The 13,843-nt window shown below is 43.7% G+C and overlaps 1 pseudogene; it reads left to right on the top strand.

Moving 5' to 3' along the window:
- The first annotated feature begins 12,781 nt into the window (after nt 1-12,781).
- LOC101573289 lies at nt 12,782-13,363 on the top strand (annotated as a pseudogene).
- Nucleotides 13,364-13,843: the final 480 nt, after the last annotated feature.

Raw genomic sequence — 13,843 nt, forward strand, 5'->3', positions numbered from 1 at the left:
AGTAATCCGTGGATGAGTATCATGTCTGCCGTGAATCCAGTCACCTCCCCAAACCCCCACCTATGGGCTCCAAATATTCTGAGTTTTTTTATTCATGGAAAGATGTTAAATTTTGTTAAATGCTATCAGCATCTACTGAGATGGTCATATAATTATTCTTTTTTTTTTCCTTTCTGTATTTAAGACAGGGTCTACCACGTGTATAGGGTCTCACTATGTAGATTGGACTCATAGTGATCCTCCTGTTCTTAAGCCTCCCAAACCCTGGGATTATAGGTGTAGGCCACCACTCCCAGTCTCAATCGATATCTCAATGCACCCTGGAGGCAGGGCCGGCACAGCATGTGGGCGATTGAACTGTGGTTCCTGCATCTACCTAAGCAGGCGCTTTAGTCCACTGAGCTATTTGGTGGTCCCTGATTTGTGTTTGTTTAACTATCCGTTATCCATATTTCCTTGTAGTTCCCCGAAGTTCTTTAAGAAGGTGGTTTGAATTCCTTAAGGTACATTATTAGAGCTTCGCTAGTTTGCTTCGGGACTGTCATATGTCCTAGACCCTTTGTAATCCTGGGGTTTACATGGTCTGCACATTTGTGTAGGTGTACTTCCCTTAAGGGTTGAACAAGTGTTCTTTGGTGGGGATCGACCTTTTCTGTTTAGTTTGGCTTAGGATTCCAGATGGGGCTGCTGGTAGTGACCATGAGGAGGTATACTTTGTCGTCACATTCTCCTGCTGGGCTGGGCAGTTGCCTGTGTTTTGAGGTTGAGTGAGGTTGCTGGTTGTACTTCCCAGTCTTGTGAGACCACTGGTTGTATTTTGAGATTAGGTGGGGCTGATTGATTGGCTCTCCAATCCCCGCTGGACTGGGCAGGGCTGCAGGCTGCATTCTCTGGATGGTGAGTACTTATGTTTGGAATCTGTTGCTGAGCAGGGCTGCATGTGGTGCTCTAAGAACTTGGACTGTTTAGCTTTTTATAATTGGAAGGGCCAGAGACTGTGCTTCACAGACACTTACAGTGTGAATTTACCTTCCCATCCATGCAGGGGAAGAACACCAGGTGTTATGGTTTGTGTCTAGTTGTCCCCCCAAAGCCTCATGCAGTCATGGGGTGGGGACTTCTAGAGTTTGTGTTAACTCATGATCCACTGGGATTATGTGTGATCCAAGGCTGGGATTATGGGTCTTAGTACTGCTGGGATTACCCATAGGTGGGTAAGTACTGGGAAGTACCCATAGGTGTGAGTACTTCCCCTACCCTGGGGCAGGTAATATGCATTACAATGTAAGGTGGGAAGAGAAGCTAGCTGCTTGAGCTGCTGCTACCCCTTCCTTGTGCTCTTGCTCTTTGCTGCCGCCATGAAAGGTTGCTTTCTGTGGTGTGCTGCTCTGCCTTGGACCCAGATGAGTATGGACTGAAACCTCCAGTAACTGTGAGCTAAATAAACCTTTCCTTCCTTCATTTTGAGTGTCGGGTATTTGTCCCAGCAACAAGAGAAGAGTAACTAAGACACCAGGTCATGCTCTAAAATTCTGCCTGGTCACTGTTTTAACAGTAGGTTGGGTGGTTCATATCATGTGCTCTGCAGTGTGTGGATTCATAAGATTATCTGCCTAAGGGATTATTCATTAGTAATATATTGGGAACTGATACTATCATTATGGGCTAACTCTATACACCAATATTTAGAATATTTTGAAACTTCAAATAGAATTTAGAGACTTTTTTTTTGTACTGGGGATTGAACTTAGATCCTTGTGCTTTCCAGGCAGGTATTTATACTGTTGAGCCATCTTCCATGCCCAATGGAAGCATTTTACATTGATACTGGGTCATGTGAGCTTTAGATTGCTGTAACACCATACCTGAGAAAACCAACACAAAGGGAAGACAGATTCATTTTAGATTACAGTTGCAGAGGTTTTGGTCCATAGCTGCCTGGCTGTAGGGCTGTGGACCCACTGGGAGACTGAGCAATGGTTGAGTAAAGCTGTTTCTCTAATTGAGGCCAGGAAGCAGGGAAGGGCAGAGGGCAAGGGCCCCCCTCGAGGATACACTCCTAGTAACCTGCTTCCTCTAGTCAGGCTTCCCTTGTTGAAGTTTTCACTGCTTCCTGACAGCCTAGAAGTACATCAATGGATCAGCGCATGGGTGAGGTTCCAGCTCCAAACACCCCACCTGTGAACATCACTCTTCTGGGAATCAAGCCTTCCATACAGGAGTTTTTAGGGGATGTTTCAGACCCAAAACGTAGCATGAGTGACCCACATAATTAATTGTGTATTTATACAGTATCTGCAGTACTAAGATGGAACTGAAGGATCTTTGCGCGGAGCTACATCTCCAACCCATCACCTTTACTTTTTGTTTTGCAACAGGTCTAGGCGAGTCAGTAAGTTGCCCAAGTTGGACTCACACTTGCAGTCTTCCTGCCTCAGCCTGCCAGAGTGCTGGGATTAGAGGTGTGTGTGGCCCTGCTCAGTTTACATCAGATATATTCATAAGTGACAAAACAAAGTATGAAGAGTATAAATTATTATTTTCTTGAGGGTTGAAATAATCCAAGTGTGTGGATGTGCACATCATACACATGTGTTTCCCAATGTTGCTGAGGGGAGAGACGAAGAATGGACTAAATTGTTGGCTTTTGAGGAGGGAAACTTAAGTGACTGAGGGACAGGGTAGGTGGGAGGGTTTTGCTTTATATAACGTTTATCACTCTTTTAACCTGTCAGCAAGATGTGAAGGAAGCAGAAAGAAATGTGATAAAGGATGGAGGGAAAAAGTTAAGAAAAAAATAATAAAGGAAAAAATTTTCCTTGGGAACCTGTTCTGATAGAAGAGGGAGGAGATAGAAAGATGATCATTGTTAGTATTTATGTGACTTATAATTTGTATATTTTACTTTGATTGAAGGAAAATGTCAGTTATGGAGCCACTTAGCAATGTGTGTGGCATGGTGTTAAGATTTAACATTTCCTGAGCATTTGCATTCCTGGGTCTCAGCGCTTGACATTTTTCTAGGGATTTACCAAGAGTTGCGTGAAATTCCGTGTGTTGCTGGCTTTCTCATTTAAGAAGCCATACAAAAGTACAAGAGCAAGAAGTTGACATTATTGTAGCTGTACTCTTGGATATATTATGCTATGTTTAAAGACATGAACTTGGGCAATCTGTGCTACTTTAAATATGATTAATAACAAATTTGCATGGAACTTCCCACAGTTCTACAGAACATTCCAGTGTGATAACACTGAAACCAAGAATAACTGATACGTACTGCAGCTATACTCCTGCCAGATATCTGTGTGCATGGATGAAGACAGAAGAAAACAAAGCGAGAAGAGCTGTTTGAGGGATCATGCAAAACTTTTCTTAATTTCTCAGACTTTTCTTTTTAAAAAGGGCTTTGTTTGCCTGCCTGGCGAGTGCAAGGATCCCCAGTACCACATGCCGCGCTGGCTGTGTCCCTGGGGCTGGCTGAGCTGACCACCGAGTCTGGGCATAGTGGCGCACACCTCCAATCCCAGAGCTGGGGAGGATGAAAACAGGAGGATCACTATGAGTCTGAGCGGCATAGCAAGACCTTGTACCAAATAAATAAATAAATAAATAAATTAATAAATTAATTAATTTAAAAAGGACTTTATTAATACCTTCTTTCCTTCTCTCTTTTCCTCTCATTCGCCCTCCTTTTCTTTGTTTTTTTCTCCCCTCCTTTTCCTTTTCTCTCTTTCTCCCTCCCTCCCTTTCTTCCTCCTTCACTTCCTCTCTACCCTTGTTCTTTCTTTTTTTCCCCTCCCTTTTCTAAGCTTCACCAGCTCATGTTTAGGTCTAGAGGGAACCTGTGTAGGGCTTCACGGGACCTACTGCCACACAAGCATCCTGACGCCTCTCCCATCCTGAGTTCTTCGGAAGAGTGCTCAAGTGTGTGGAGGTGCTATAGTCTGGACCTGAATACCCACCCGAGGGCCTACCTGCCCAGGCTTTGTCCTACAATGGTGGCAGTGGGGGTTCCGGAGGCTCTTGGGTCTCTGTGCACAGGACCTCCCGGAAGATCACATGGCCAGGCTCCTGTGTTCCTGTCCTCTCTTTGCTTCCTTGCCCAGGACGTGACTGCTTAGCTCTCAAACATGCTTGCCACTGCTGCCTCCAGTGCCCTCACCAGAAGCCCGGAGCCATGAGCTCCCGTTTAGAACCTGAATTTCTAGGACTGAGATAAAAAAAAAAAACCTTTTCTCTCGATGGGTTAGTTCCTTCAATTATTTCATTATAGTAATGAAAATTTAACTAATGAAGATGGGAAGAAGTGTGGAAATGTTTTCAGACTTTTTGAAAATGTAAAAGGCCACTAAGAATAATCTTTAAGTTCAGTCTAAGAAAGGATTCATTCTTTCATTACTTAAACCTTCATTCATCCCGTTTAAGTATCCTTCATCCTCAGTGCTGCACACTCATGAGACTGAATAATTCTTTGCTATGTGGGCCTTTATGCTTATTTTTATTTATTTTTGGTACCAGGAATCACACTCAGGACCTTATGCTTGCCAGGCAGATGCTGTGCTGCTGAGCTATATCCCTGGCCCCATTATGTTTATTGTGAATATTTGTATCATCTATAGCCTGTCCTCACTATAAGTGAATAGCAGCCTGCTACACGCTAGGTATGATAACCAAGTATTACACTCAGTGAATGAAGACTATATATGACGTTATTTTATTTATATGAAATTCCCAGAAGAGACAGAATGCAAATCAGTGGTCTTTCCTAAGACTGTCAGTGAGAGCAGGGCTAGACTAGAAATTGCTAAGAGACAACTTTTTGGGGGATAGAATTGCCAGTTATCAGGTGGTGTCAAAATCATGCCCTGTTGGGAAGCAGTGTCCTGGTCTTTGTTGACTGCACCTTCTGTCCTGTATGCGGTGCTGAGTGTTTGGGGACAAATACACTCAGTTAATACTTTAATGATAGGATCAAAAATTGCTTAGTAAATTCAACCACTAGTGCATTGCAGTGTGTATGTGTGTGTGTGTGTGTGTGTGTGTGTGTGTATGTGTGCACACGTGTGTGCGGGCGCACATGTGCACATACATATCCTGGGATGGAGGATGATCGGGAAAAAAAACCAAGCCAAGCTGCTTGGCAGAAGTAACCCTAAATGAAGACTTAAAGGGTGGGTGGGAAGTAGATCCTAGGAATTTTAGTCAAGGCTGTTATTATAAAATACGATAGACTAGGTGGTATATAATCAACAAGATTTTATTCCTTATGGTTCTGGAGGTTGGGAAATCAAGGAGCCAGCAGCTGTGAGGCCTATTGAGGGTCTATACTGACATACCAGTCAGCTTTCAATGGTTACCCATGATTGTGTCACATGGGGTTAAAATTGTAGCACAGAAGCTTGGCTGGGACATGAGCATCCAATCTGTGGCATGGAGAGGGAGCAGGTGGAGGTGTCCTCCCATACTGAACAAGCAACATGCACAAAAGCCCATTGTCTGGAGTCTGCAGGAGCTGGGAGGAGTTCTTTTCAGCAGAAGGATTTGGAGGAGGGCGGTGAATGAGAGAAAACTGGAGCCAGGGCAGGTAGAGGCTAGCTTGTGTGACAGGTGCTACAGTCTTTTCATGGATGACCTCAAGCTCAGTATGATTTTGTAAACATATTTTATAGAAGAGAACTAATCCCACTGTTTAAGTGTGCTTAAGTGCTAAGAAGTGCTTCCTGTGGTGCAGAAAACATACAGGGACTACTAGTAATTTACTCCTGCTTGATGAATCATACAGCCACAAATATTTACTTCATTAGTTAGCCAAAACATCTTGAGTTTACTACATTTCAGATGCCATTCTAAGTGCTGTGAAAATATTAACTTGTTTAATTTTTATTACACACCAGTGAGCAGGTACTATTTGTTTCAGCAGGTTTATGTACCAAATAATCCACTGTTATGGTTTGTGTCTAGATGTTCCCCCAAAGCCTTGTGAGCATTTAGGGTGCTGAGATTAAAGATGGTTGATTGCCTGATCAATCCTCTCATTGGATCAGCACCACCCGAGAAGTTTAGATAAGATAAAGTGGGCAGAGACAGGCTTGTTTCCCTTCTATTTTTGGTCTGTTGTCTTCCACAGCTGTGAACTGTTACCTGTCTGCCACATTGGAGCCAGCCAATGATGGACTGAAAACTCTACAAACTGTGAGAGCAATAAACCTTTTCCCCTTAAATTTTGCCTCAGCAATAAGACAAAAATAATGAGGAAAGAATTTGGTACCAGAGAAATGGGATCATTTCTGTAACTGGACCTGATCATGTGGTTCAAGAGTCTTTGGGAATTGTTTTGGGAGTTTGGAATGATTTGGAGATGCTGAGTGTAAAGGCAGAGCTGAAATGCCTAAGGCTGTTCTGTATGGGAGATTCTGGTCAGGATTCAGAAGACTAGAAGGCTGATAGAAATCCTTCCAGTAAAGACCAGGCTTGGGGGGTTTGTAGTAGGAAGAAGACTGCACTGGCTGTTGGACTCCAGATGATGTGTGTTATGGTTTGGCAGAAAGTTTGTCTGCATTTTGCTGTTATCCAGAGACTTTGTCTGAGACTAAGATTAAGGGTGGTAGATTCTTGAATCTGGCAGAAGAAATTTCAAGGCAGTCTAATAATGAGGCAGTAGCATGGCTACTTTTGAGACCTTTTAGCCAGATTTATGTTGAGAATAAAAAATAAAGAGACCAGCAGAGTGATGTAAGACATTGTGAGTTTGTCCAGAAAAGAAGCTCCAATAAAGCTGTGACTGGAAATCTAGAGCAGAAGATATCTTGATTGCTGAGAAGGAATAGGAAATTGGAAAGGATGGCCTGAGGGCATCATGAGAAGCAGCAGGAATCTACCCTCTGCCACCTCAAAATTGCAAAAGCTAAAAACTCAAGTTTGAGAAGAAAGCTGCAGAGCATCATGATCCATAATGGCAGCAGTCTAGAGAATTTGTTCCTCAGAATTGGAGTTGGAGTGCTCAGAGATCCAGGTACCCACCCCTATGACCAAGAGAGAGGAAAGCTTGGCTACTGCTCCAGCAGGTGGCAGACCTTAGCATCATTGGTGTGGCACTGGCTTGAGGCGCTTGCAGAGTGAAAGAGTTGTGGGTTCAGGAAGGCTTTGCTCCAGATTTCAGAAGACTTGGAAGGCCAGGCAGTGAGCCCCTGAGAGGGCAGTGTGTGGAGCTGACTGTGAAGCCAAAGGTTTGTGGAGGGAGACCTCCAAATTTTAGAGAAACCAGGAATGTGGATTGTCTGAGAAAAACTGCAAGGAGGGAGCAGAGCTGGCCCAAGAGAGAAGCCACAGCAGCTACAGCCACTGGCAGTGCTGCAAGGGCAGAGCCACCTAAGTCCTGTGGAGGACTCATCACAGATTGCCTTGGAGGCTGCACATGAAACTACAGGACATAATGTCTGCCCTGCTGGACTTTGGACTTGTTTTGGTCCCATCCCTTTGTATCCCCCTGTTTGTAACTTGGGATAACACAACATACGGTATTTTGCATCTGGCTTCTTTTGCTTTAGCCATGATGCTTTTGAAGTTCATCCATGCTGTTGCATGTTTCTATAGTTTTCCACTTTCTTTGATTGAGAAGTATGACAGCTCGTGGATGTCACACATGGTTATCCATCCGTTAGCTGATGCACATGCTCACTGTTTCCAGTTGGCCATTCCACGCAGCGCTGTTAGTGAGCATCAGCATGCCAGTCTGGACGTGGGTGTATGTCTGTATTCTTTCAGGTAGATATCAAGGAGTAGAACTGCTAGATCTAATAATAAGTTTGCTTAGCTTTTTAAAAAACCAACAAACTTTGCCAAAGTATGTGTTCAGGTTGGTTCTGTCCCCCACATCTCTGTTTCATTGATAGGAAAGTTATATAAGGTCCTAAAGCCTATAAGTGGTGGAGATGGGAACTGAACCTTTGCAATCCCAAACACCGCAGTGAGAACTCAAGACTAAACCTTGGTGACCATTTCCTTTGTTCGGAATTGTCTCAGTTTCCAAGAATAAACCTTATCTATTTTTCTCAACCTGACCTTGGTTTTAGAAGTGTTAGAGATTGTGTCATTTGGTTCTATCGATGGGGTTTGTGCCTAGAGGAATTTCTATGACTTAGTTTTTTGCTTTACTTTTAAGATCAGACTAAGCAAATTCCAGGCAACTCAAGTATTTTTATTTTTGTGCTTCTGTGAGAAAAATGAACGAACCTAGCAAGTATTTTCAGCTGGGATTTCCAAGCTCTCCAGTGATCAAACCTCTTTTCTTGGTCTGAGAAACAACCCCTTAGGACAAAATAACACTCTAGCTCCTGATTTGGTCTGGGCACCTGGTGGGTTTCTTTTTAACACAGCAGCAGAAAGCTGCCAGCACCATGCTGGTGGTGGCATGTGGGGTGACTGTCAGCAGCTTATGAGCCAACTGTGCAAAGGACCCTTTGCCTCTGGCTGCTGACTGCTTTCTTCTGATTTTAAAAGTCACCACAATCATCAGGCCCTTCTGGTTTCAAGATTTAATGCAGTTACCACACTCTGTGTCCTTCCTTCACTGAAGATTTTGAAAGGACGAGACAACTCCACTCTACATTCTGAAGAGACCAGTGAGAAGATTCATTTCCAGTGCTGTTGGTGAACAGGCACAGGACTGATGGATCTTGGGCACGACACTGCTTCGAGACAGGGCTACCTCAGAGAAGACCAGCGTAGCTAAGGCTAGAGCCAGGCTCGCCTGGGGCCTTTGAATCCTGGGAACCCAGTCTTAGGGTCTGGGTGTTTTCCATGGGTCATTGCTCTGGGAGTCTAACTTGCCACACATTCTAGAGGTCAGGTGGAGGCACAGGTGTGACTAACTGGGAGACCTTGCTCTATGACAGTGAAGTTGTCCGTGTTCTCTACCATAAAAAGGTCCCTCACTTAGCGTGGAGGTTACGTTCTAGACACCCCTGCGATAAGTGAAAATCAGCAAAGTAGTGACCTTATATTTATTTTAGTATTTATATATATTGTAAGGCTTTCTAAACCCTTCCCACACTCTTGTAAACCTTTCCCACACTTTTAAAAAACACTTCTAATGTTCTTAACCATTTTCTAAACTCATAAAACTATGTAATTTTAACAGCATATGTATAATGTATGGTACAATATGTATTCACTAAAGAAATACATATTGTGAATAGAGCATTTTATTTCAATTTAATATACTTTTAATGTTAGAATTAACATTTTAAATATATTTATATATATATATTTTAAAGGTTTTTAGGCAAGAATCATTAAAACCATAAATACTATGCCTATAAATACTGCTACCACAAAATCCCTTGATATAGTGAAAAATCCACAATAAATAATTCCTATTAATATTTTGAAAACCTGTGAAGCAGTGAGTCTGTGAAAGTTGAACCAGGAAATAGCAAGGGACTAGGAAATAGCAAGGGACAACTGTATTGTAAACTTCAGCAGGGTGAACACCGAGTGTGTGCGTGTGCGTGTGCATGTTTAACTTCTGGTATAGAGTTAGTCACTACCTTTATAGACACATCTTTTTTTTTTTTTTTTGGCCCAGCTCAGCCCTCCCTGAGGGTGGGACTGGTGCGGCAGGTGGTGCCGGGATTCGAATCGTAGTCCCTTGCGCCTCCCCAAGCTTGCCTAAGCTGGCGCTTTAGACTGCTGTGCTATCTCACCAGCCCCATATACACCCTTTTAAAACTGAGTTTTTAAAAACCTCAGTTTTCTCCTCACCCTGGATCCCCCATTCATACTGTGAGCAGCACCACCGCTGCCTCTGGCACTAAGGCCCAGCACAGCGAGGCACCTTCTGTTAACTCAGCTGACCCTTACAACGGCCCCTATCATGAATTCCTATCACTAGCTCTTTTTTTAAAAAAAATTTTATTTATTTATATGCGTGTGTGTATGTGTGTGTGTGTGGCCAGCTCAGCCCACCAGGGAGCGGGCTGGCTGGCATGTGGTGCTGGGGGATTGAACCGCGGTCCCTGTGCTTTGCTAAGCTTGTTCTAAGTAGGTGCTTTAGACTACTGAGCCATCTCACCAGCCCCACTAGCTCTTGTTTTTCAGACAAAATAAATTTATTTGTAGAGAGGTTTTGAGATTTGTCCAGGTGACAGAGCGAGTTGGTGGCAGAGCCAGGACAGAACTTCAGTAGCTTGGCTCGAGGAGCCCCTTTTTGACTTCTCTGTTACTTGAGGACACGGGTGCCACTATGTGTGTTGCTGAACACGTGCGCGGTTGTGGCGGATGATGACTGGGCGTGCACGCCACTTCCCAAGATGGACAGGGTTGCTCCATACGTGAGGGGAGTGCGCTGTGCTGCCGGCCTTGTTCTGCGTCCTGTAGTTTCTTCTCAACACTCTCCACTTTATCATGAGCACACCTGTTCACAGTTTTTTTGGTACTGGGAATCGAACTCAGGGCTTTGTGCTTGCCAGGCTGGCTCTTGTGCCGCTGAGCTATCTCCCTGACCCCGTTCAGTTTCTGACTGTGGTACAGTACTTCATCTGGGTCTTTACCACACCTTAGCAACCTGTTCTCGTTGGGCGTGGTTCAACTCACTAAGTAGGCAAACAGTGATACAGCTGAATTCTTATCTGTACCCTTTCATGAACCTGTGATAAGATTGCTCCTGGAAATGCACCCTGGAGGGGACCTCTGACCTCAAAGTGGACATGAGTGTTTGATTAGGTGTTGGGGAGCCACTATCTAGAATGATGGTACCATATGCCGTGCCTGCAGGGACACTTTGCTCCATGTTTCCTTTAACACTTGGTAGCATCAGGACACTCTGAGGAATGCAAAATGGTGCAGTAACTCCCCTTACCCATAGGGGATGCGGTCCAGGACCCCTCAGGGGGTAGCTGAAACTGCAGACAAAGCCGAACCTTAAGTGTGCTGCAGCTTCTTCCTATGCATGTACTGAGGATGAAGTTTAATTTATAAATTAGGCACAGTAAGATATGAACATCAATAACTAGGAACAAAATGAGAACAATGTAATAATACATCACAACAAAAGTTGCTGAATGTGGGCTCTTTCCCTTAAAATGTATTGTGATATTGTACTCTGTTCTCTGTGACCTGAAGTAATCAAAACTAGAAAGTGAAGCCTCTGGGATAGGTAAAAGATAGCGATTATGTACTGTTGTTGCTATTTATTTATTTATTTATTTATTGGATACAGGATCTCACTATGCAGTTCAGACTCAAAGTGATCCTCCTGTCTCAGCCTCCCCAGTGCTGGGATTACAGGCATGAGCCACCAAGCCCAGTTTTGGGGCTGATATAGTTCACCCAGTGTTCTGGGGCTGCAGTGGCATGTGGTGCTGGGGATTGAACCTGGGTCCTTGTGCTTACCAGGCAGGTGCTTAGACCGCTGAGCTATCTCCACAGCCCTGTTCTTGCTTAAATAGGCAGTGTTCACTTATAAGTTGGCGCAAACACCCCTCCTACTGTGTGCTGGCCAGCTGGGCTTCCTCTGCCTATTTGCACTGTGTGTGTGTACATTGCATGCGTGCACACTGTGTGTATACGTGTGTCAGTGCTCCTCACAGGTTCTCGCTGGTGGGCCCTGGTAGCTGTTAGACATTGCCATTGTTCCCATCTGGCTGCCATCTGTGCCTTTTACTGAACAGAAACCCAATAATCTCTCTGAACGACTAATTGGAAGACAACAATATGCAATGTAACAACCATTGTTGAATTCCTATCCCATTGTTTAGTGAAATTCTGTATTGTTTCTAATATTTTTTACTATTTTTTCCTCTTAAAAAAGAAAATTAAAAAAAAAGAAATTGAGTAATTAAATAATCTTTGCCTTATCATTTGAGCTTTTGGAATTTTGTTTAATAACCTATTTCCTACCTTTTGGTCACAAAGATATTCTATTCCATCTTCTTTTAGTTTTACAGCTTTATTCCATACATTCAAATCTTTTCTCCATTTAAGTTCAACTTTATAAAAATAAAAGAATGAGCCCTGGAGACAGCTCAGCAGCTTAAGTGCCTGCCTGGCAAAGCTAGGGTCCAGTATTTTTGGGCTGGGGAGATAGCTGGGCAGCCCAAGTGCCTGCCTGGCAAGCACAGGGTCCTGAGTTAGATCCCTGGTACTGCATGCCATGTCAGCCCCAGAACCAAGCATGGTGGTGCACGCCTGTAATCCCAGCACTGGGGAGCTGAAACAGGAGGACCACTATGAGTCCATGCTGTGTAGCGAGACTATATATATATATGTATATCATATGATCCAACTTTTTCACTCTTCAGATAGTGAGCTTCATGCCCAGTTACATTTGATAATCTGTGTCTTGCTCACTTATACACAGCTCATTTTTACTATCTCTGTTTTGTTTTTATTTTTGTTTTGAGACAAGGTCTAGTTATATAGCCCAGCCTGGCCTTGAACTTGGAATCTTCCTGCCTCAGCCTCCTAAGTGGCCATTGCCTTTAGTCACTGTAATCGTATCTTAAATTCCTGTGATAAATAAGTTTGCTTGTTCAATCAAGTACCTGTTGTCTTAGTTTATAAGTTAGTGTGCTTTAGTATCCACTAGTGATGTTTCTATTCAAAAGCTCATATTTTTCTAGGTAATTTTAGAGCAGGTTTCAGGTTGTTGGACTTAATCAACATATAAATATTTCTGGAAATTCTCGCGATCTAATATGGCTGGGGCCGGTTAACCGTTTGGGCTGCGGTCGCAAAGAGAAGGCAGGCTTTCCATGCTTTCGCCGTCATCCTCTCAATGATGGCATTTTTGTCACGGTTCTGCAATTTGCCAATTTGCAGGAACTCGGGCTATTTATCTCATTCTCAGCGCACACTCCTGTGCCTGCACAAGTGTAGGTTCGCAGCACTCTCAACCAGCTCCACGCCAGTGGGGAAGCCGAAAACAGAGCCTGTGGAAAATGAAGCTGTTGCCCCAGAGTTCACCAACCGAAACCCTCGGAATCTGGAGCTGTTAGGTGTAGCCAGGAAAGAGCGAGGTTGGGGGACCGTGTGGCTGTCCCGAGAATTCTGGCACAGGTTGCGAGTTATAAGGACTCGGCATCACGTGGAAGCCCTTGTGGAGCACTGGAATGGCTGGGTTGTGGTGTCAGTATCTACTCGTGAGTGGGCTATTAGAAAGCACCTTTATAGAACCAGAAACGTGGTAGCTTGTGAGAGTATAGGACGAGTGCTGGCACAGCGATGCTTAGAAGCAGGAATCAACTTCATGGTCTTCCAGCCAACGCCTTGGGAAGCAGCAGCAGATTCGAGAAAGCGTCTGCACAGTGCCATGACAGAGGGTGGTGTGGTGCTTCGGGAACCTCAGAGAGTCTATGAATGAAATGGAGGTATTAATTGTGTAAATACAAAATTGTTAGCTACTTATGACCATCGAAAGAAAGCTTCTGGAAGAAAAAGCCTGGAAGTTTCCTAGCAATAATGTGGAAGTGGGCTGGGGAGATGGCTCAATGGAATAAGCGCTTCCCTGGCAAGCACAAGGGCCTGAGTTCAATCCCTGGTTCTGCCAAAACCATAAATAAATAATGTAACAGTGGATCATTTGTAGTTAGGTTTGGGGTGTGTGTGTGTGCCTGTAAAGTTTTGTTTTTTTAATTTAAATTCTTCCTCATTTTTAGTTATGAAAGCTATATCTAAGGAAAGCATAATCATTTGTAACTTTTGAAGGACCAAATTTGTAAATTAACAAAATAAAGGCACAGTAACTTCTGTTTATATGAAAAAAATATTTCTGGAAAGATCTAATATATTTGCTGCTGAGTAAATCTTTGCTTTGATACGGTTACTGCCTGTAGCGCCTCTG

This window comes from Octodon degus, unplaced genomic scaffold (genome assembly GCF_000260255.1).
Source record: "Octodon degus isolate 3935 unplaced genomic scaffold, OctDeg1.0 scaffold00027, whole genome shotgun sequence".
In the NCBI taxonomy this organism is placed as follows: domain Eukaryota; kingdom Metazoa; phylum Chordata; class Mammalia; order Rodentia; family Octodontidae; genus Octodon; species Octodon degus.